This window comes from Euprymna scolopes, chromosome 42 (genome assembly GCF_053919585.1).
Source record: "Euprymna scolopes isolate OS-2025 chromosome 42, ASM5391958v1, whole genome shotgun sequence".
NCBI lineage: Eukaryota > Metazoa > Mollusca > Cephalopoda > Sepiida > Sepiolidae > Euprymna > Euprymna scolopes.
In genome coordinates this window covers 39280879-39301420 of record NC_136523.1, presented here as the reverse complement: position 1 = coordinate 39301420, position 20542 = coordinate 39280879, and the positions used below count along the sequence as shown (strand labels likewise).

Genomic DNA, 20542 nt, shown 5'->3' with positions numbered 1-20542 from the left:
GATTGATTAACTGTGTCTAACTGTTTCGGATATATACTAGAGAGTCAAAATGAAAAGAATATTCACTTGTTGTAACCCTACTTATGATGCACGTCTATGACATAGGTTGCATTCTTAGAGTTTTACACTGTCAATATCTGCAACAGAGAGATGAAACTTTCAGGTAATGAATACATAAGTTCAGCGATCATAACAATGCAATTTGCAATTCGCTCTGATACATTCAGGCGAAATAAAAAAAATTGGAGGCATTACTTTTGGGAACGCCTCTGGTAATTGCCAGTTTTCTTATCTTTTCTTTGCAATAAATGGATGGATGGCAACTATAAGTTGAATGATGAAATCGATTATCGACATCGAAATCATACATCAAGCTTCACTTCAAGAAATTATGATACAACTTAGTTCGACAGTGGCTTTGTTGTTGTCGAGTGACGGCATGGCTCTATTCAGTCCTAGAAGGGCCACTCTCCCAAACTTTACCTTCTCTATGAGAAGGGGTTACTTTATTGCTAATTGCCTAGGGTGCCCCTATTGAGGAATGCCGACGAGGCTGGTCAAGCATTTTTTGGAGGCCAAAATGTGCTCATCCTAGTGCATTGGTTTATTCAAATCACACTTGACCTTGTGACTAACTCTTTTCTTTATCTTTTTATTTATCTTTTCTTTTTTTATTAAATCCAGCCACCCCAAAGGGTCAATTTTGGATTGAGACGCAAGTTTAAATCCTTCCCGTCTAGAAGAATTTCTCTTTCATTAACCGAGGATAGAAAAGAGAAAGTATAATATCACGACAGATTCTACACTTTACTCATAGTCAAAATAACAAGAAAATAAATCGCTCGTATTATTTAGATTCTTCAGACTACTGTTCTTCTTCAGGTGTATCTTTGTTGAACTCAGAAGAGACGTTGCGAGTCTGTCTCTGATCTATTGTTATTTTCATTGCAAGTGCTCGTCTGAGCTCCAATCTATGGTTCCCCTTTGCTAAACTTTCACAAAAAAACAACACTCGACTAGCTACAACCACTATATACGATTTACCCCATTCTCTATCTGTGCCTAAATCTAAACGCAGATTCCATGAACAAAGCTTCTTTCCCAGAAATGCCCACATGTGGAACACTGTTCCGCTGGACTGCTTCCCAGTTGAATACAACATGGTAACCTTTCAAATCCAATGTAAACAAGTTCTTGTTGAGCCGTCCTCTTAAATAATTCAACTTTTGCCCAATCTTCACCATTAACGATTACTACACTACCACCATACATTCATTAACCCTTACTCTCGAGTGGCGTTCGGACCTTGATAAGTGCTGACTCCCAAGTAAAATAATAATTAAAAAAAAGGATTTTTTTTTTTTTTTGCTGACCTCGACACGATACACCTGAAGAAGGTCGGAGGTTATATCGACCGAAACGTTGTGAAAATGACACTCAAGACGAGAACAGTAGTCAGAAGAATCTAAATAAAACGAATAATCAACCATTTTAGTTAAAAAAAAAAAAAATGGAAAAAGAAAAAGGAATCCTTTTGCTGAACTCGACATGATCCATCCAAAGAAGGTCGAAGGTTACATCGACCGAAACGTTGTGAAAATGACACTCAAGATGAGAACAGTCGTCTGAAGAATGCAAATGATACTCATTTAAAACAATTCAGAAACAAAGTAAACCACATTGGGTAGAGTTTATATTTCGACCTCTGGCGTCATTCAAGCAAGAAAAAAAATCGTTTTCTGAAGTGATTATTTAGACACCTTTGCGTGGTCAATGCAGATATTAAAAAGAATTGTACCGGACAACAGGGTCAAGAACCCTTAGTTTGTGGGATAAAAGGGGTGGATAGGGTGTTCAGGTTCAGGACAGGATTATGTTGAACTAAAGCAGGTCTGAAAAAAAGGGGGGGGGGGTAAAATGAATTACATCAGCATGTAGGAGCTGGATTGACAGACATACATTAGTCTCCCCCCACCACCACCATTGTCAGGGGTTGCAAAAACAAGTCGCTTGATTATGAAGGTTTGAAATGTGTTGCCCTTCAACCCTCCAAGGTCATGCACCTATTTTTGCAGCAACTCACGACACCAGGGAAATGATTTACTGTCCATGAAGTTCCATTTTACGGCTATTTTATTTGCACCCCCAACCACCACCACCACCCGCCCTGTTCAGGAGGTTAGACACAAGGTCAAGTGTTGGTTTAATGAAAAATGTTTCTGTGGAACAAACTGGGTTCGAACCTAGTACACCCAGTGTCGTTAACCACTTAGACACCATATCTGTTTTTTTTTTTTTGTTTTTTTTTTACACACACAGTGATCACCACTTATCAAGGCCCGGAAGCCACTCAGGGATAAGGGTTATTGCAAGTACATTACGTTAGTGAGGAGATTTGCTGATATGTTTACTTAAGGGGGCAATTCATTAGGAATTTGTTAACATTGGACTTGAAGACAACCAAGTTGTAGTCCGGAGGGAAGCAGGCAGACGGAACAGAGTTCCACAGGCGTGCAGTTCTAAGAAAGAAGCTTTGTTCATGGAATCTGCGTTTTGATTTAGGCACAGATACAGAGTGGGGGAAATTTTTCACTGTGGATTCAGCTAGACGGGTGTTTTTCATGAAAGATTGGCGAGGGGGGACCAGAGATTGGAGTTCAGACGAGCATCTGCCATGGAAATAACGATAAAACAAGGACAGGCTCGCAACGTCTCTTCTGTGGGAGAGAGGTTGCAGTGTAGAGAAAAGGGCATCCCCCACTAAGTCACGAAGTCTATTTTGTACTCTGTCAAGGCAGGATAGGCTGTTTTTAGCAGCTCCTGCCCAGATATGGCAACAGTATTCCATCCTTGGACAGTACTTGGCTTTTATATAGATAGAGAATTGCATCAGTAGTGAGATATCTTCTGGAGCGGTAGAAGGATCCCACCATCTTTCCAGCGACCTTGGCAACAGACTTGATGTACGTGTTCCATTTCAGATCAGGAGTAAAGGTCAAACCCAGAAGCTTGTCAAAACAAGGGGCCTCACCCAGACGAGAGCCATCCATCACAATTGATGCCAGATGGTGTTTTACTGTTATTCCACCCATCCATAGCCTTGAGCCCCTAAGGGGCATAGGCCATCTACAACTTTTTGTAGATGCTTTTGTAGCGACTGAGTTCTTTTTATGGTGTGAGGGTGCTGGCCCCACACCCAACCTCGGACGACAAATATCAAAAACTTAGCCAAAAACAATTGCTTCACCTGGGAAATTTTCTACAGGGAGGGGTCGCTTTTTTCATCGATATTTTTTCTCGATTGTTTAGGCTTAATTTAAATCTATGTCACTTCTGGTTTGGCGATGGGCACAATAGCAAAAACGTTACCCCCCCCCCCCACGTTCTTTTCCTCCCTTTGTGGATTCGGACAATTTCAAACTTTATATCGTTTGAAAATTCACAAGAACGGCCTCTCATCAGACGTTGAGAAAAACACTTTTTTAATGAACAATATGGAATCTATTTGCCTTTTAAGGAAAAATATGCGATAAAAGATTGACCTACATTTCCTCCTTCAGAGGTTTTTCCGTTTTGTGTTTGTTGTAGATTTTTTATATCTACCTATTTTCGTATCTTTATTTTTAAATCATATATATATATCATCAAATCATATTATTTACTATAATAATTATCAAATACCTACAAACACTAGTGTTTCATCCTTTCAGGAATAATTAATGCAGGGTGTCACGATTAACGCCATATAATATACAGGGTTATTCAAAAATCAAGAGACTTTATTCAAAAACCAAGAGAATTTATTCAAAAATATAAAGACTTTATTCAAAAATATAAAGACTTTATTAAAAAACCAAGAGACTTTATTAAAAAACCAAGAGACTTTATTCAAAAACCAAGAGACTTTATTCAAAAACCAAGAGACTTTATAATTTCATTTATTCAACACCTGTTATTACTTGGTAGATTAGGTCCCACATTTTTCTTATGAGATTTTCAAAAATTTGCACATCCTCCCCATTTAAGTTTTCCAAAACATTACCAACATTAATTTTTAATTCTTCCCTAGTAACAGCACGAGGTCTTATGGCCGAGTATCTAGACTTAACCATACTAAAAAAAATTTCTATAGGGTTATGGTCGGGTCTGTAGGGGGGGAGATATACAACTTCAATCTGGTGAGATTCTAAAAACTCTTTAACAACAATTGTCTTGTGGATTGGGGCGTTATCCATTACTAAGACTACATTTCTCCTTAAAACACCCTCATTAACAGCCCCGACGAGAAACTCAAGAAACCTCTCCCCATTAAACGATCCATCAATCAGTTTGTAATAGGATAAGCTGAACTGTGAAATAATACAGGTTTTGTCCTTTAGAAGGGGGCACATAAGTAACTGGGCGTACACCAATTTGCAAATATCCATAATTTTTGGATGTGTGCAAATTAAAGCCTGTTTCATCCAGAAACAAAACTTCGCGGTTTCGATATCCCACAAAAGCCCTGGCGTATTCTCTCATTTTTTCACGGTGATTATTCGTGTTAACGACAGCTGCCTTCCTCTTCAGCCTTTTTCTTGTTAGCCCCGCTTCCTTCAAAAGTCTGCAAACGGAGGTTTGATTCGAGGTAAATCCAAATTTTTCTTCAAACTTTGTTTGAATCCCTTTTTGAGTTAACGACTGGTCTTCATTAATAATATTTTTAACCTTGTTTACCAAGTCAGGATGCTGTGTTGTAGGTCGCCCTGATTTTCCATAATTCTCAGAATAAGAGGAATCTGGATTTTCTCTTATCTTTGAAACTGCTTTATACACAGTAGACTTGCTCTGTCCTGTCATCTGCATAATTTCCGTTGCAGGTACATTTTGCCCAACAAGCCTTTTTATTAACTCAAAAAGAGATTCATTCATCATTACTCTGGGTTTCTTGTTAGCAGAACCATCCGAGTTCATATTGTTCTCCATACCTTGATTTGATTCTACCATTAAGGGTAAAATTTAAAAATAATTTTTTTTTATATCTGAAAAAGTCTTAATATTTTTTTAATAAAGTCTCTTGATTTTTGAATAAAGTCTTTATATTTTTGAATAAAGTCTCTTGATTTTTTAATAAAGTATTTATATTTTTGAATAAAGTCTCTTGATTTTTGAATAAAGTCTCTTGATTTTTGAATAACCCTGTATATATATATATATTTGTAGTTATCGACATACAGTCCTGTTTCGTTGTATCACAACTCATCAGTGCCGCTAGACTAGCATCTCTCCCAAGCCAAGGATTGAACCTAGAACCGTCGTGTTGACAGTCGGCAGTTCTCCCACTCGACCATGGAATCGACACCCGTAAATAACTCGTTGGAATGTCTATTTAAATAGACACCCGCCACCACACACACACACATATATATATATATATATATATATATATATATATATATATATATAAGAGAAAGAAAATTAAAACTTTAAGTTGAACTTTACAATTAAACTTTATTGTTCGACTGAATATTCAAAAAAAAAAAAAATTTACACAGGCCTTATTCCGCGGAGTTTCAGAGAATGCTATTCTTGTTATTCTTCTCATCAGAGGACATAAAGAAATCAGCAAATTATTATTCTTCACATCAGAATGCTTTTCATATATATATTTATATATATATATACCTGGTGCTATGAGATTAGGCTATCTTAAGGTAGCGACTTTCTGACCAAAGATGCAACAAACCTTGATATTATGTTTTTCCTTTCTGTTTGCAAAGCATAAAAACTTTCACTAAAATAACTGGATTTAGCACTAAATAACCCGAAAAGGGTTGATATGCCAAAAGAACCAAGTTAATGATGCTCGAGTCAAACAAGACATGTTGCCGATCTGATTAAAATATTAGTGCAGTCTTTCATTCGATTATGCAGAAAATAAATTCTTATGCAAATCAAATACAAGTGAAATTAATTATTTAATGTCTTCCCTCGTTGGAGAAATAAATAAAATTATTGGAATTGACTGAGTTTGGTTTATCGCAAGGTCACAAGGAAAAGGTGTGAAAAGATAAAATTATGCACAAGGTAAAAATCTTCATGTCAACAGCAAATCAATTGAACAATTCAAGCACTCATCTTCAAAAAGAATAGTGTTGTTGTTGCTGCTGCTGATGATAAATAGTGGAGCCCATGGAATTGATGATGATGATGACGATTAGAACCCATGGAATTGTGTTTTTGTTGTTGATGATGATGATCATAACGACTAGTTGCACCTGTGGAATAGCGTTGTTGTTGTTGTTAATAATAATAATAATAATAATAATAATAATAATAATAATAATAAAACCTAGCGGGACCTGTAGAAATTCCACAAGAGACTCATTAATATGTAATGTATTGATGTTGGCATTCTGTAGATGTTCAGCATAAATGGAGACGCTCTGATATTATTGTAGCTCTTTTGTTAAAACTGCAAAAGTATTTATCTAAGCTAGCAAGGACGCCCGGCATAGCCAGGTCGTAAAATACGCTTAAATATGATATTTTAATTCGGGCAGATTTTGTATATATTTTTATAGAGTTAATGTTCTATCGATTTTTATAAATTATAAAGTTGTGATTTAAAAAATAAAAAATATATCTATATGACTTAGGTTCATCAGCCTAAATCGAAACCAAATCCCAAACTTATGAATATATAACTTTAGTTCCTTCAGCTTTAATCGAAACCGAAACTTATGAAGAATTCTTGATAAAATTATTTATAAAAAAAAGATTACTAAGGTGCCATCAACTGAAACCGAAACCAAGACTTACGAAGAATTCTTGATAAAATTATTTTTTAGAAATAGATTATTGGAGTGCCATTAGCCATAATCAAAACCGAAACCAAAATTATGAAGAATTCTTAGTAAAATTATTTATAAAAAATTAAATGACGTGATTGTCATTTATATATATATATATATATCAAAGGCAAAAGTGTTTTTGTATGTCCAGGTTAGGGTTATTTCGGGAAGGGGGTGGTTCTTGAGAGGGTTACTCTTTTTTGAGAACTTTTTATATACTCCCTAGATTACAATTTTTATAATTTGCGAACGATTTGATGGACTTTTATAAAATTCACGCAATTCCGTCCTTTCGCATGTTTGTTGGTCCTTTTCCATATATATAAATTGAAACTCTTCGAAGCAAAGCCGTCAGCGGCCTTTCGTACGTCTTGAAAGTAATTAGCTTTGATCAATGTGGGGAAACCCTTCATATCAGACAATTGCTATTCATTTAAGAGTTTCCCCTTTTTCGGGGGAGCTTGGTTTCCCCAACATCATGGGGAAACAAATAAATGAAACAGCAGAAAGCTGAACTGGCCTTCAGCCAACGTTTATTTCTGCACCTGCGTGAACTCCTTCACTTAGCGAGTCAACGTTTCGATTGACATCGATAAATTTGAAAGCTTTTCGCTTCCTCTCACGTCGTAACGTAGTGGTCAGATCTCAGCTTTTCTTTCACTTTCTTTTCCGTCTTCACGTTGCGGGTTCAAGCTTACCTGCCTGCTACCACTTTTTTTTTTTTTTTCTAACACCCGGGCAACGCCAGGCACCTCTGCTAGTCAGCTATAATCGAAACCGAAACTGAAACTTATAAAAAATTCTTGATAAAATTATTTATTACAAGAAATGAAAGTCTATCCATCCATAACCCTGAGCCCCCTGGAGGGGCATAGGCCATCTACAACTTTTGTAGATGTTTTTTTTGCGAGGAGTTCTTTTTACAGGGTGAGAGTGCTGGCCTCACGCCCAACCTTCCGAAAAGGTACATAAAGCTCCTAGCATTCCCAAATGGTCACCCATCTGGTATTGGCCAGGCTCAATGTTGCTTAACTGGTGATCTGGTGAGAACCGGTGTGTCAACGTGATTATGCCGTACATAAGAAATGAAAGTACATAACAAACGATCCGGATGAAAGCGTGACATAGTAAATATCGTATTAATATATAATAATAATAATAATAGTAGTAGTAGTAATAATAGTAATAATAATAATGTAATACTACTACTAATACTACTTAAGAAGAAGAAGAAAATTCCACAGAATGAGAAATATTTAATCAACAAATGTTTTGATAAAGCTGATATTTTTATGGGTAGCACAAAACAAATTTATTTTTTGGACAGAAAAAAACAAATTTATTTTTTGGACAGAAAAAAACAAATTTATTTTTTGGACAGAAAAAACAAATTTATTTTTTGTCAGAAAAAACAATAACATGCAACAAATATGAGTTTATTAATATTTTATGTTAATATAATAATAATAATAATAATAATAATAATAATAATACACATTGGCTACTGCCAGTAAGAAATCAATGATAAGCGGCTGTTGCAAATTTATTTGCAAATGTTATTGAAAGGAGGTGGAACTACTTGAAATCTAGGGAGACTTGTCACTCAGTCTCCAGGGAACACCACAGGTTGTTTTCAAGGAGAAATTTTTGATGACCTGTGTGAAAGTTCCTTGTGAGCCAATAATAATAACAACAGCAACATAATAATTAGAAAGACGTAGGAGATGTCCTTTTCTCTTCCCTGCAATCTCTTTCTCACAGAAAAGTTGTTGCGAGTTTGTCTTTGCTTTATCGTTATTTTCATGGCAAGTGCTTGACTGAGTTTCAATCTATGGTCCCCCCCCCTTGCCAAACTTTCACAAGAAACACTCGTCTAGCTGAAAACACTATCAATAATTTCCCCCTCTCTTTATCCGTGCCTAAACCTAAACGTAGATTCCATGAACAAAGCTTCTTTCTTAGAACTGCACGCCTGTGGAACTGTCTTCCGTTTTCCTGCTTTCCAGCTGGCTACAATATGGTTGTCTTCAAGTCCAACCTAAACAAGTTCTTGATGAGCCGTTCCACTTAAGTTAACAAATTTACCGAATTTCCATTACTAACAATTACTATATTGTCCAATGGACTACTGTACACTCTTAACCATTATCCTCGAGTGGTCTCTGGGCCTTGATAAGTGGTTATGCTCATGTAAGAAAAAAAAAAAAAAAAAGATTTGTGGAAATTCGATGGAATGAGAAATATATTTAATCAACGTTTTTTGTTCAAACTGATATTTCTCGGGATAATGCAAAATAATAAGGAGGGGGGCAGAAAAAACGATACACAGCAAATATGAGTTTATTAACATTTCTAAGAAAATAATGTCCATTGTATTTTAGATATAGAACTGATCCAAGTGAGATAAATTAATAAATACTAATAAATACTCAGAAAGTAATATTGTGCTACATAGTTCAATACAGATAATAAAATCACATTGTAAGAGACAATCTTTAATTTACTTCTTCAGTTCAGCACCTATTAGCAGATTTTTTTTTTTTTTTTGTTATTGAGGAAGTGGTATTTTTCACTGGAGAGCTATGAATTTAACAGTTGTCCTATTTTTAAATCTCTGAAATAACCTCATGGTTCACAGCTGATAATCTCAATTTTTAAATTCAACTATTCAAGTTAGGGTTTCTTTGTTTTTTCACTCTATTGTACCTATTTACAATGCCTGCCCACGGGACAGAGTTAGACACCAGGGTCGTTTTTTAACGTGGAGAAAAGGTACAAAAATAAAAATTGTCTCAGTCGTGAAGGATTTCTCCTCCACTGACAGAGAACGAGAAATGGAAGTGCTGCATCTGAAGAACAGATACTACACTTTGAGGTATTTATTTGCTCCCCACTGAGCAAATTAGGCAAAAAAAATAACTGGACTCCTTCAAAAGCAACTTGAATGATCTGGAGACTGACTTGAATGGCTTTCAGACTGACTGGTTGTAAAGTGGGTGATCATTTTCCATTAAATTAATACAGAAAAGTGATCCCCCACTTTATATTACAAAGTTACAAACATAAGTACAGCATGTAGTAAGGACAGATACTACACTTTGATCTTGGCCAAAGGGCCAAGAAAGGGTAGGTATTTATTTGCTCCCCCACCGAGCAAATTAGGCACAAGGCCGATTTTTAAAGTGAAGAGTGAAGGGGAAATGGGGACCAACTCCCCGGGGAGTAGGGGAGCTGGATAGTGACAATTGGTATGAAAGGTTGCCCCTACATTGACCAAGGTCTTATATGTGGGGTTGCCCCCACATATGGTCTTTGCTTGCAGTATCTGCCGGAACAGATGGTATTTATTTGCTCCCCCACCGAGCAAATTAGGCACAAGGCCGATTTTTAATGTGAGGAGTGAAGGGAGGGGGAAGGGAAAAAGGGGACCAGCTCCCGAGAGGTGGGAAATGGGAGCTGGTTAATGGTCAGGCATGTGGGGTTGCCCCCACATCTGGTCTTTGCTAGTCATAGCTAGTCATAGCTTGCAGTATCTGCCGGAACAGATGGTATTTATTTGCTCCCCCACTGAGCAAATTAGGCACAAGGCCGTTTTTAATGTGAGGTAAAAACCAGCTCCCCTAAAAGTAGGCAAAAAGGGGGCACTCTGGTTACCAAAAATAATAATTGTCCCAGTATAGAGGGTTTCCCCTCCATTGACTGGTACAAATTATCTTAAGTGCAGCATCTGCCGGAACAGATGGTATTTATTTGCTCCCCCACTGAGCAAATTAGGCACAAGGCCGTTTTTAATGTGAGGTTAAAACCAGCTCCCCTACAAGTAGCCAAAAAGGGGGCACTCTGGTTACCAAAAATAATAATTGTCCCAGTATAGAGGGTTTCCCCTCCATTGACTGGTACAAATTATCTTAAGTGCAGCATCTGCCGGAACAGATACTACACTTTGATCTTGGCCACTGCGAGATCGAGCGAGAATTAAGCTAATTTACATATAAATCGACTCACACAAACAGCAAAGAGTAAAAACCGGTCGACGTCTAAAAGGCAAACAACACGTGCTATCTGAGTATCCACCGTGAGGAACGGACCTCGCTAAAATATTGTAATAATTAGGGCTGTGACAACAGCATATTCTTTTCATTGTTTTGACTCTTCTGTATATATCCGTTAATATCTTATGTTTTTTTTATAGACTGATGTGGTTCTCGGTTGATTAACTATGTCTGTGTCGGATATATACCCGAGAGTCAAAAGAATGAAAAGAATATTCTGTTGTCACAGCCCTAGTAATAATTAACAAGAATGAAAGAAATTAACCTAAGGAAGGAACAAGTCGAATATTATATAGATGTTATTATTTACACAATCAAACACCGCCGCAGCTCACACAAACCATGAAAGCCAAAAAAGGTGGATATGCCGTAACAGAGAAAGCAGTGAATGGGCTTATCTAACAAAAAGGATGTTGACTCATAGTCATAAGTTTGCATTTTCACCTAAGTGACCTTGGCGGAACACCTAGATTCTTAACTATTTTATTCATAAAAGGGTTGGACGGTGGGGTATATGGGAAGAAGGGGATTTGAAATTGATAGAGAAATGGGTGGGAGAAGAAAGTGAAATGATAAAAGGTTAGAGCTAAGAATCTAAAGTAATATTTTTTTTCTTTTTCTACCTGGAGGTCACCACTTATTAAAGCCTAAAGGCCACTAAAGGATATAAAGGTTAATGAATGTAAAGTGGAAGTATAGTAATCGTTAACGGTGTAAGTTAGGTAAAATTTGATTATTTATGGGGACGGCTCAACAAGAATTTGTTTACATTAGATTTGAAGGCTATCATGTTGTATTCAATCGGGAAGCAGCCCAGCGGAACAGTGTTCCACAGGTGGACAGTTCTGAGAAAAAAAGCTTTCTCCATGGAATCTGCGTTTAGATTTAGGCACAGATAGAGAGTGGAAGAAGTCATATATAGTGGTGGTAGTTAGTCAGGTGTTTTTTGTGAAAGTTTGGCAAGGGGAAAACCATAGAGTGTACTTCAGTTGAGCACTTGCCATGAAAATAACGATAGAGCAGAGATAGGCTCACAACGTCTCTTCTGTGTGAAAGAGGCTGCAAGGAAGAGAAAAGGGCATCACCAACTAGGTTTCGAAGTTGGTTTTAAATTCTATCAAGGCTGGATAGCACGCGGACCCCGCTGTAACAATATCTCATTTTAGGGCATACCTGGCTCTTATACAGATAGAGGATTGCATCGGCAGTGAGATACCTACTGGAGCGGTAGAATGATCCAACCATTTCTCCAGCGACATTGGCAACAGATTTGATGTATGTGTTCCAATTTGATATATACTTATAATATACTTAAAGAAATGTCAAACAAAACGTGATTTTTTTTCAATATATTTTTTTAATGGAAATCGCTTGAGACAAGGCATAAAGCCATTTGATGTAAGCAGCTAACAAGAATGAAAGCTGACTATTGCAAAGACAAGAGATGGCTATTGATCTTAATCTTGAAACGACCAAGGCTGGAGGTAGAAGGAAAGCAGTGAGCAGGAAGAGAGTTCCACAATCTTGCAATTCTTGGAAAGAAGTTACTGGAATAAGAAGCTGTATTACATTAAGGTATTACAATGGCAAATTGATGAAGATCTGTAAACTAACCAATCAAACGAGCTGGAACAAAGGAAGCAGGAAAAAAATCAGACCATTCTGAAGAACACATGCTATAATAGTATTTATAGAAAAGACTGAGACTAGCAACATCACGTCTGTGTGAGAGAGAGGTTGCTAAAAATAAAATAGGGTGGGGGGCCTATTAAATTACAGATTAGTTTCTGCAATTTATCAATTAACTAGCAGGGGTGCCTGGCATTGTCTGGGTGCTTGTAGCTGTGTGTATTGGGGGGGGGGATAGATCAAAACAAAAATAATAAGTGAAATAATAACCCTGTTTAAATATTAAAAAAACGAAAAACAAAAACAAAAAAAACAGTGAAAAAAGTTTTGGGAGGGAGGTAGGCTCGAACCCGAAGTCTTAGTCTGATGACAGCATGATGCCACGAAGGCAGGGACTTGAGAACGGTCGAAAATAAGCGTTTAAAAACCCAGGTGGTTTTGAATGTCAACGTATGGTTTTCTAGATCAAATATCACGCCACAGCAGTAGCAGTAGTAGAGGAAACGAATTCACAGCGTATATTTTGTAAGATAACAGTTACTGAAATAAAAGATATTTACGATGTCGTTTCGTAAATCGTAGATATTATAATCTAAGGAGTATATAAAAAGTTTTAAGACATAATAACTCCCCCCGAGAACTCTCTCCAAAAAGCCTTTACCAGACATACAGAAAAAATGCGCGCACACACACACACACATTTTGCCTTTTATATATATATATATACAGATGAGACACAGATTCACCAGCCCAAATATGACAACAGTGCTCCGTACCTTTTTTTTTTTTTTTTTTTTTACATAGGCATCACCACATTATCAAGGCCAAGAGGCCACTCAAGGATAAGGGTTAAAGAGTGTACAGTAGAAATTGGACAATATAGTAATCATTAGTAATGAAAATTTGGTAAATTTGATAACTTATATGGAACGGCTCATCAAGAACTTATTTACGTTAGACTTGAAGACAACCATATTGTAGTCAGCCGGAAAGCAGGAAAACGGAAGACAATTCCACAGGCGTGCAGTTCTCGTCTGATATTAGATTTGTAGAGATAGAGAATTAACTCGGTTGTTAGAAAGTGTTTATAGCAATAGAGAGAATTTACTTCACGAGAAGCAGAAGGTTGGTTGTTTTTGTATTACGGCATATCAACCCTTTTCAGGTTATTTAATGCCAAATCCAGTTATTTTGAAGAAAATTTTCTAATATAGTATATTTGTTGTTTTCAAGTCGCTTTCTATTTAACCCATAGTTGGGACTCTAACAGGTACTACCACTCCAGGTCAGAGTGGACCTGGGAGCAATGGCAATTAAAGGGTGGCTCCACACTCCCCAAAGCCTGCAAGCTGGGGTCTCATCACTGGATATAGTTTAAGGTCATATCCAGGACCAGAAGCAGAAGGAGCAATGGATATATATTTGATGAGTTGTAGAAACAAAATAAAATTATTGCCGTGGATGTTTTTATTTTTATACTAGCAAGGGGACCCGACGTTGCCCAGGATTAAATGATGATCGACGAGTGTTCCACACTTTCACTACTTTTGTCATCAAAATCAATGAAATCACCCATTTTTTAATCAAATCGATTGATTTCTTGATCTAGAATAAAACCCGCTACAATGCATTGGGAGGAAGCTTCACATGCTTTCCCATAGTGCAGTAGTTCACAATACATCATTGTCTACGTTGCACTGTAGAGATCCTGCCGTTTATTTTATAAAATTATTTTTATATAATGGCTTTAATTAAAGCTTAAGATGCAGAAGTCAAGTATCATGGTTCAGTTATGCTATAAACAGAAGCATTAATTCCGAACAGGCCCCTGTCATATCAAAGAACCTACTGTTGATTTTACATGCCAGGATTATTCTGCATTTTTCTCAGATGCACTTGTAATGGTTTCATCAAAGTCGGACTGTTTCTTATTTAATTGGATTTTTTTTATTATCGATATTTATCGGAGGCATTCTGATACAAAGCCTATCTAAGAACACTCCCAGACATATAAAGTATGTTTGTATTAAATTTGATAAAATATCTGCTAAGCAGTTTCGGAGTCTATAGGGAAAACAAACTCAAACGTAAAGTGCTTCTATAGAGATGTGAATACTTAAAAAAAAAAAAAATTAAAAAAAATTTACTCACGTCGATCAATTGGTTTCTTGAGTGCGAGAAAATGTTTAGAACGATGGAGAGAACTTACTTTACGAAGCAGAAAGAGCAATGGATCTGATATGTGAACTCGAAAGAAGCACCTCCGAATAGAACACTTTAGCTATAAGACTCGTTTCGTAAAGGTGCAAATCCTTATTTCCTCCTTTTAGCTTAAGATAAAATATTAATAGTATAGAATACGAGACTGTCAAGTTGGGGTTTTTTTTTTTTCGATGCGGAAGATAAGAGAGAGAAAAAAGTTAAAAACAAATGTGTAAGGGCAAATGTGTATTTCAACGGCGTAAATTATTTGACGGACAAAAATTTATAAAAATTATTTTTATATAAAACACATTATTTCACATTTAAAAACACATTATTTCACATATAAAAACACATTATTTCACATATAAAAACACATTATTTCACATATAAAAACACATTTATTTCACATATAAAAACACATTTATTTCACATATAAAAACACATTTATTTCACATATAAAACACATTTATTTCACATATAAAAACACATTTATTTCACATATAAAAACATGTATTTCACATATAAAACACATTATTTCACATATAAAAACACATTATTTCACATATAAAAACACATTATTTCACATATAAAAACACATTATTTCACATATAAAACACATCATTTTTATATAAAACACATTTATTTCACCCTAAGGCTGAAATAAAAACCCCCAAAATTTAATTTTTTTCAACATTTTTTATTAGACTAAATGGACAACAACCGAGGCCGCCATCTTGTTTTGAAATTTTGGCCTTTCTAAGGCTTACCAGATTGGCCTTTTTGAGGCCAAGAGCATAAAAAAGGTCAAATTTGGCCTCAAAAAGGCCAATCTAGCAATCCTTACAAAGGCCAAAATTTTCAAAACAAGATGGCGACCTCCGCTGTTGTAACATTTAGTCTCATAAAAAAATGTTGAAAAAAAAGAATAAAAATTAAATTTTTCGGGTTTTATTTCAGTCTTAGTGTAATGTGTTTTATATAAAAATAAATAATTTTTATTTTCGTCTGTCAAATAATTTACGCTGCTGAAATACACATTTGCCTGTGTAAGTTTATAACAAAGCTGTTAGCAATGTAAAGTACGGAGATGGTTAAGTGACGTGGCCAAAAATAGACAAACAAATCTTTGTATATCTCCATGTTTTTACCACGTTTTAAATAACACACGTCTTCCTTGCCTTATCTGGTATTGTTTCCAGTTGTCGTGGATTCCCTGTCATTCGACGAAAGTACTACAACTACAGGATAGGGGCAAACGTGATTTCGCAAACGTTGCTTAACTACAGACTTTCCTGACAAAAGAAAAGTATAATTGATGCCACTGTTCAGTTTTGAAAGACAAAGGATACCCCCTGTAGGAGCAACTGCGCATGTAATTGTGAGGCAAGGGTTGCACAATCTCCAACCACACCTCTCCTGAATCGGCAGTTTGAGTCCAGTGGCAAGGAGGAGTCCAGGACGACTGGAAACAATGGCAAGATAAGCGGAGAGCACATACAGCACCTGGAATTCCCAAATGGTCACCCATCTGGTACTGACGAGGTTCAATGTTGCTTAACTTTCGTGATCTAATAGGAACCGGTGTGTCAACGTGATTATGCTGTACTAAAAAAGTGTAATATATATCAGTTAAAATTTTTTTTACCAAAACAACATACACACATATATATATATATATATAAAAATTCTTCAGGTGTATCTTGTTGAACTCAGGAATTGATTTTTCCAAGTACTCTAACCTTGCGGACCGGTGGCACAGTGGTTAGAGTATTTGGAAAAAAAAACAATTGTAAAATTGATAGTTTCTCGAAGGTTAACGGTTCAATTCTCAGTGTGGGCAATCACAAAATAACAATCACAAATTACTTGGGACCTCTGTCCAGTCATGGCTGAGGGAACCAGAGCAAGCTACCCCCATGAAGTAAATAAAGGGTTCTGTTCTGAAATTCTGTCCAGATTCCAGAGTTTGACAAGATAAACCTGAAAACGGTCAGAGGTCATATCGACCACAATGCTGTGAAAGTCACACTCAAGATGAGAACAGTAGCCCGATGAATTGAAATAATATGAATTACCAATCCTCGTCTAAAAATTACAGAAGCATAACTTACTGCGTGTTCATAATATCTTTCGTATCCTGGCCGTACATGCCATACCAGCTGAAAATATAAAAAAAATTTTTATTAAAGAATATGTAAAGTGAGTTTTTAAGGTTGTCTATTTCTTCTCCCTTTACGTAACATGGTAAAATGCAATTTGATGGTCACAGTTTAATGGTTTTTCAAGAAACGAAATTTTAAAAAAATTTCTTTTTAAATGTAAGTATTTGTATGCTTAGTGCCGTCTGCAGTTTTACATTCTTTTTTGTGGTTTTCAAATTGTAAATTACTTCAATCATTTACAAGCCCTTTCAAAACTGGGGGCAGATTATGTAAATTACTGAAATCCTTTAACGTTGTTGCTACTACTACTGATACAAACCTACTACTACTGCTACTACTGATACAAGCCTACTACTACTGATACAAACCTACTACTACTACTACTGATACAAACCTACTACTACTACTACTACTACCGATACAAACCTACTACTACTACCGATACAAACCTACTGCTACTACTACAACTCTTTCCTACTTGATTTCAGTTCTTATGTAGTCAGTTCCTAGTATTGACGGTGAATATCCAATTAGCCTCCGTTCAACATTTTTGCTTTTTGTTCTTGGTCTGCTTAATGTTTTGCCCTTTTATCTATATAAAGCTGAGTTTTCCCCCCCCCCTCCGCACTGACATTGATATTAAAAGCCTACTTTTTCTATTGAAAAATTGTTTAGTTCCCTTCCACTGCCAGAATTCCGACACTTGGGTTCGGAAGTGGGATTGAGAAGTCAGCGCCCCTTCCGAGGAGGGGCGCTCTACTCTGATCTGCAAAAACTGCCTGGACAACACCGTTGGCATTTCCCGGTAAGGGAGCTTCAGATGATTAGCAATAAATCAAACCATCTCGAAAAGAGAAGGCAAAGCCTGGAAGGTTGGACCTCCTAGAATTGCACAGAACTAAACTCCCACTGTAAAATCAACGGGGACCGGATCATTACAGGAATGGTCTAATTTCTATTGATTTGGGGGGTTGAGGATAAAAATCTTCCACTGTTGGCAGTAATGTTGGCAGTAATGTTAAATATCTATTGATTTTAAACTACCGGTGAAATAAAATCTATAGACCATTCCACATAAGTGTATTTTTACGCTTGAGAAAATATCTGCACATTTAATGTGTGTTTTTACGGTAATCAGTCTAAAAAAATAACACTTTATGGTTAAATATTAAGAGATCTATAAAGAATTGGAATCGGGAATTTAGTAAAGGATCAGTAATTGTATCGTAATTGGGAAAAATACTGCAATCGTCCCATCACTAATTACATATGTGTGTACCGTAGTTTGGAGTAATTCCGCCAACTAGCTAAAAGTGCTCTTTTGGCAATCACGCATATAAAGAATACTTTTTTTTAGTTGGCACAATTACCGCCGGATTTGGCACAATTACCTCAAAATATGGCATATATATATATATATATATATATATATATATATATATATATATATATATATATGCCGTATTTCACGTGAATGGATAGTGAAATCACCTTTTTCTTCACCATATTCCCTCTGCTTTACTTTTTGTTATCAAGTAAGATCTTTGACTTACTTGCAGTTTCATCAAATATTTTTTCAAGCAAAATCCGATCCTACATTTTGCTAAATCCTACCCTCTGATGAGAAAGAAAGTATTTCTTCGAAACTCCGCGGATTAAGGACTATCCACTTTTTTAGTGCTTCCTTTTCAAATTAAATGTTTTTAACTCTTTTTCAAAGTGTTTTTGACATTTTTTTTTTTTTTTTAACTATTTGCTCGATAAAACCAAAAAGGAGATAGAGCTTATAATAGCTCTATCTCCTTTTTGGTTTTATCGAGCTTTTACATCTGGTTGAGATTACTTTATAAATACTAATTCTTTAATATTTATAATAGACTTTAGTTTTACCATCTTGGATCATTTTGGTAAATTTAATTGTAATTTTATTTATATATATATATATATATATATATATATATATATATATATATATATATATGTGAACTCTCTTTGGTCATTATAAACATTTTAAAAGTCGGATTATGTAGGTGCTAAATAGATTAAAGTTAATATTTTTTTTTCCATCCGGGAATTTAAACTGCATTCTTTATTTTTATTTTTGCATTTTTTTTATTCAAAGCTTCTTTAGACTATATATATATATACATATATATATATTAATATATATATATGTATATATATATATTAATATATATATATGTATATAGACTATATATACATATATATATATATGTATATATAGTCTATATACTACTGGTCAGAGATTCGAACCCAGCTTCTTTAGACTATATATATATATATATATATATATATATATATATATATATATATATATATATATATAGTCTAAAGAAGCTGGGTTCGAATCTCTGACCAGTAGTAATGATGTCGCCCTGCACTAATGATTCCTGAAATACCGTCTACGCCGGGTTGGACACCTTGCCTGATGAGGATTAAAAATGAAAACTAAAAAATATATATTCAGTGATGAGTTAAAATAAAAGTCGATTAAGAATAAAAGTCGATTAAAAATTCGAGTGTTAAAACCAGCAAGTTCGTAGACACAATGTACGAAGTCCGTCCAACACGGCCTACGCAAGACATTTCAGAACATTACTGCTTTTTTGAAATGCAATGTCATTTATATTAGGTTGCTCAAGGATATATATATATATATATATATATATATATATATATATATATATATATATGTGTGTGTGTGTGTGTGTGTGTGCACGAACACTGAGCTTCTCCTCTGCTCAAGGATGGAAAGCATAGAAGCCACAATAATAAAATACCGTCTACGCCGGGTTGGACACCTTGCCTGATTGCCTGATAACCGCCTACCTAAGCAAGCTCTTTATTCAGAACTTGCCATTGGAAATCAAAACGCTGCTTTAAAGATCAGCTGAATCCTATCCTAACAGCGACCAAAATTGCCGCAAACAACGGAGAAGTCGATGCAGCCAACATGGAGGGCTGAAGAAGCAAAATATATGAAAACACTGAAATCTTCGAAAACAACAAAAGACAAAATGAAGAAACAAAAAGAACCCAAAGAAAAACTGGAGGTCAACAACCTGTGACCCTGCCTAATATCTCCTGTTGCGGCTGCGGTCGCCTCTTCCATGCACAAAAATGACTTGTTCATATGCAAGTTCTGACAATGAGATTATATATATATATATATATATATATATATATATATATATATATATATATATATATATATATATAAACAGTACTGTATGTGGATCATTAATATATATATATATATATATATATATATATATATATATATATATATATAGTTGTCCTCAAAATTATTCATACCCCATACAAAAAAAAATTCTTGTTTTGATTATTCATTTCTGAAAGGTATTATGATGGTACTTCTTTTGTATCTTTTGTCTACTTGTTATTGCACATAAATCCACATGTGAGTTGGCTAAACCTTATTTTCATAATAATAGATAGGGACCAAAGTTATGTTTTGCACATGTTCAGATCAATCATACCCCTGCCAGTACCTAAACAAAAATGTACTTTTATGATCAACCCCATTCTTTTTACTTCCTATTAATGTGCTACCCCTTGTAATCTTTGTCTTGTAGTTATTTCAAGATGTTTCAATTGAATGAATACCTTTTTCGATGTC

General features: G+C 35.5%; 1 protein-coding gene and 1 pseudogene across 1 annotated transcript in view; both read right to left on the bottom strand.

Moving 5' to 3' along the window:
- LOC145267031 (uncharacterized) overlaps positions 1 to 20542 on the bottom strand; it is a 440938-nt gene that overhangs the window by 178366 nt on the left and 242030 nt on the right. The window contains exon 3 of the mRNA XM_080122968.1: positions 16831 to 16878. The gene's annotated coding sequence lies outside the window, so the exon portion shown is untranslated. The remainder of the gene's footprint in view (positions 1 to 16830; positions 16879 to 20542) is intronic.
- On the bottom strand, positions 9825 to 9961 carry LOC145267282 (U2 spliceosomal RNA; annotated as a pseudogene).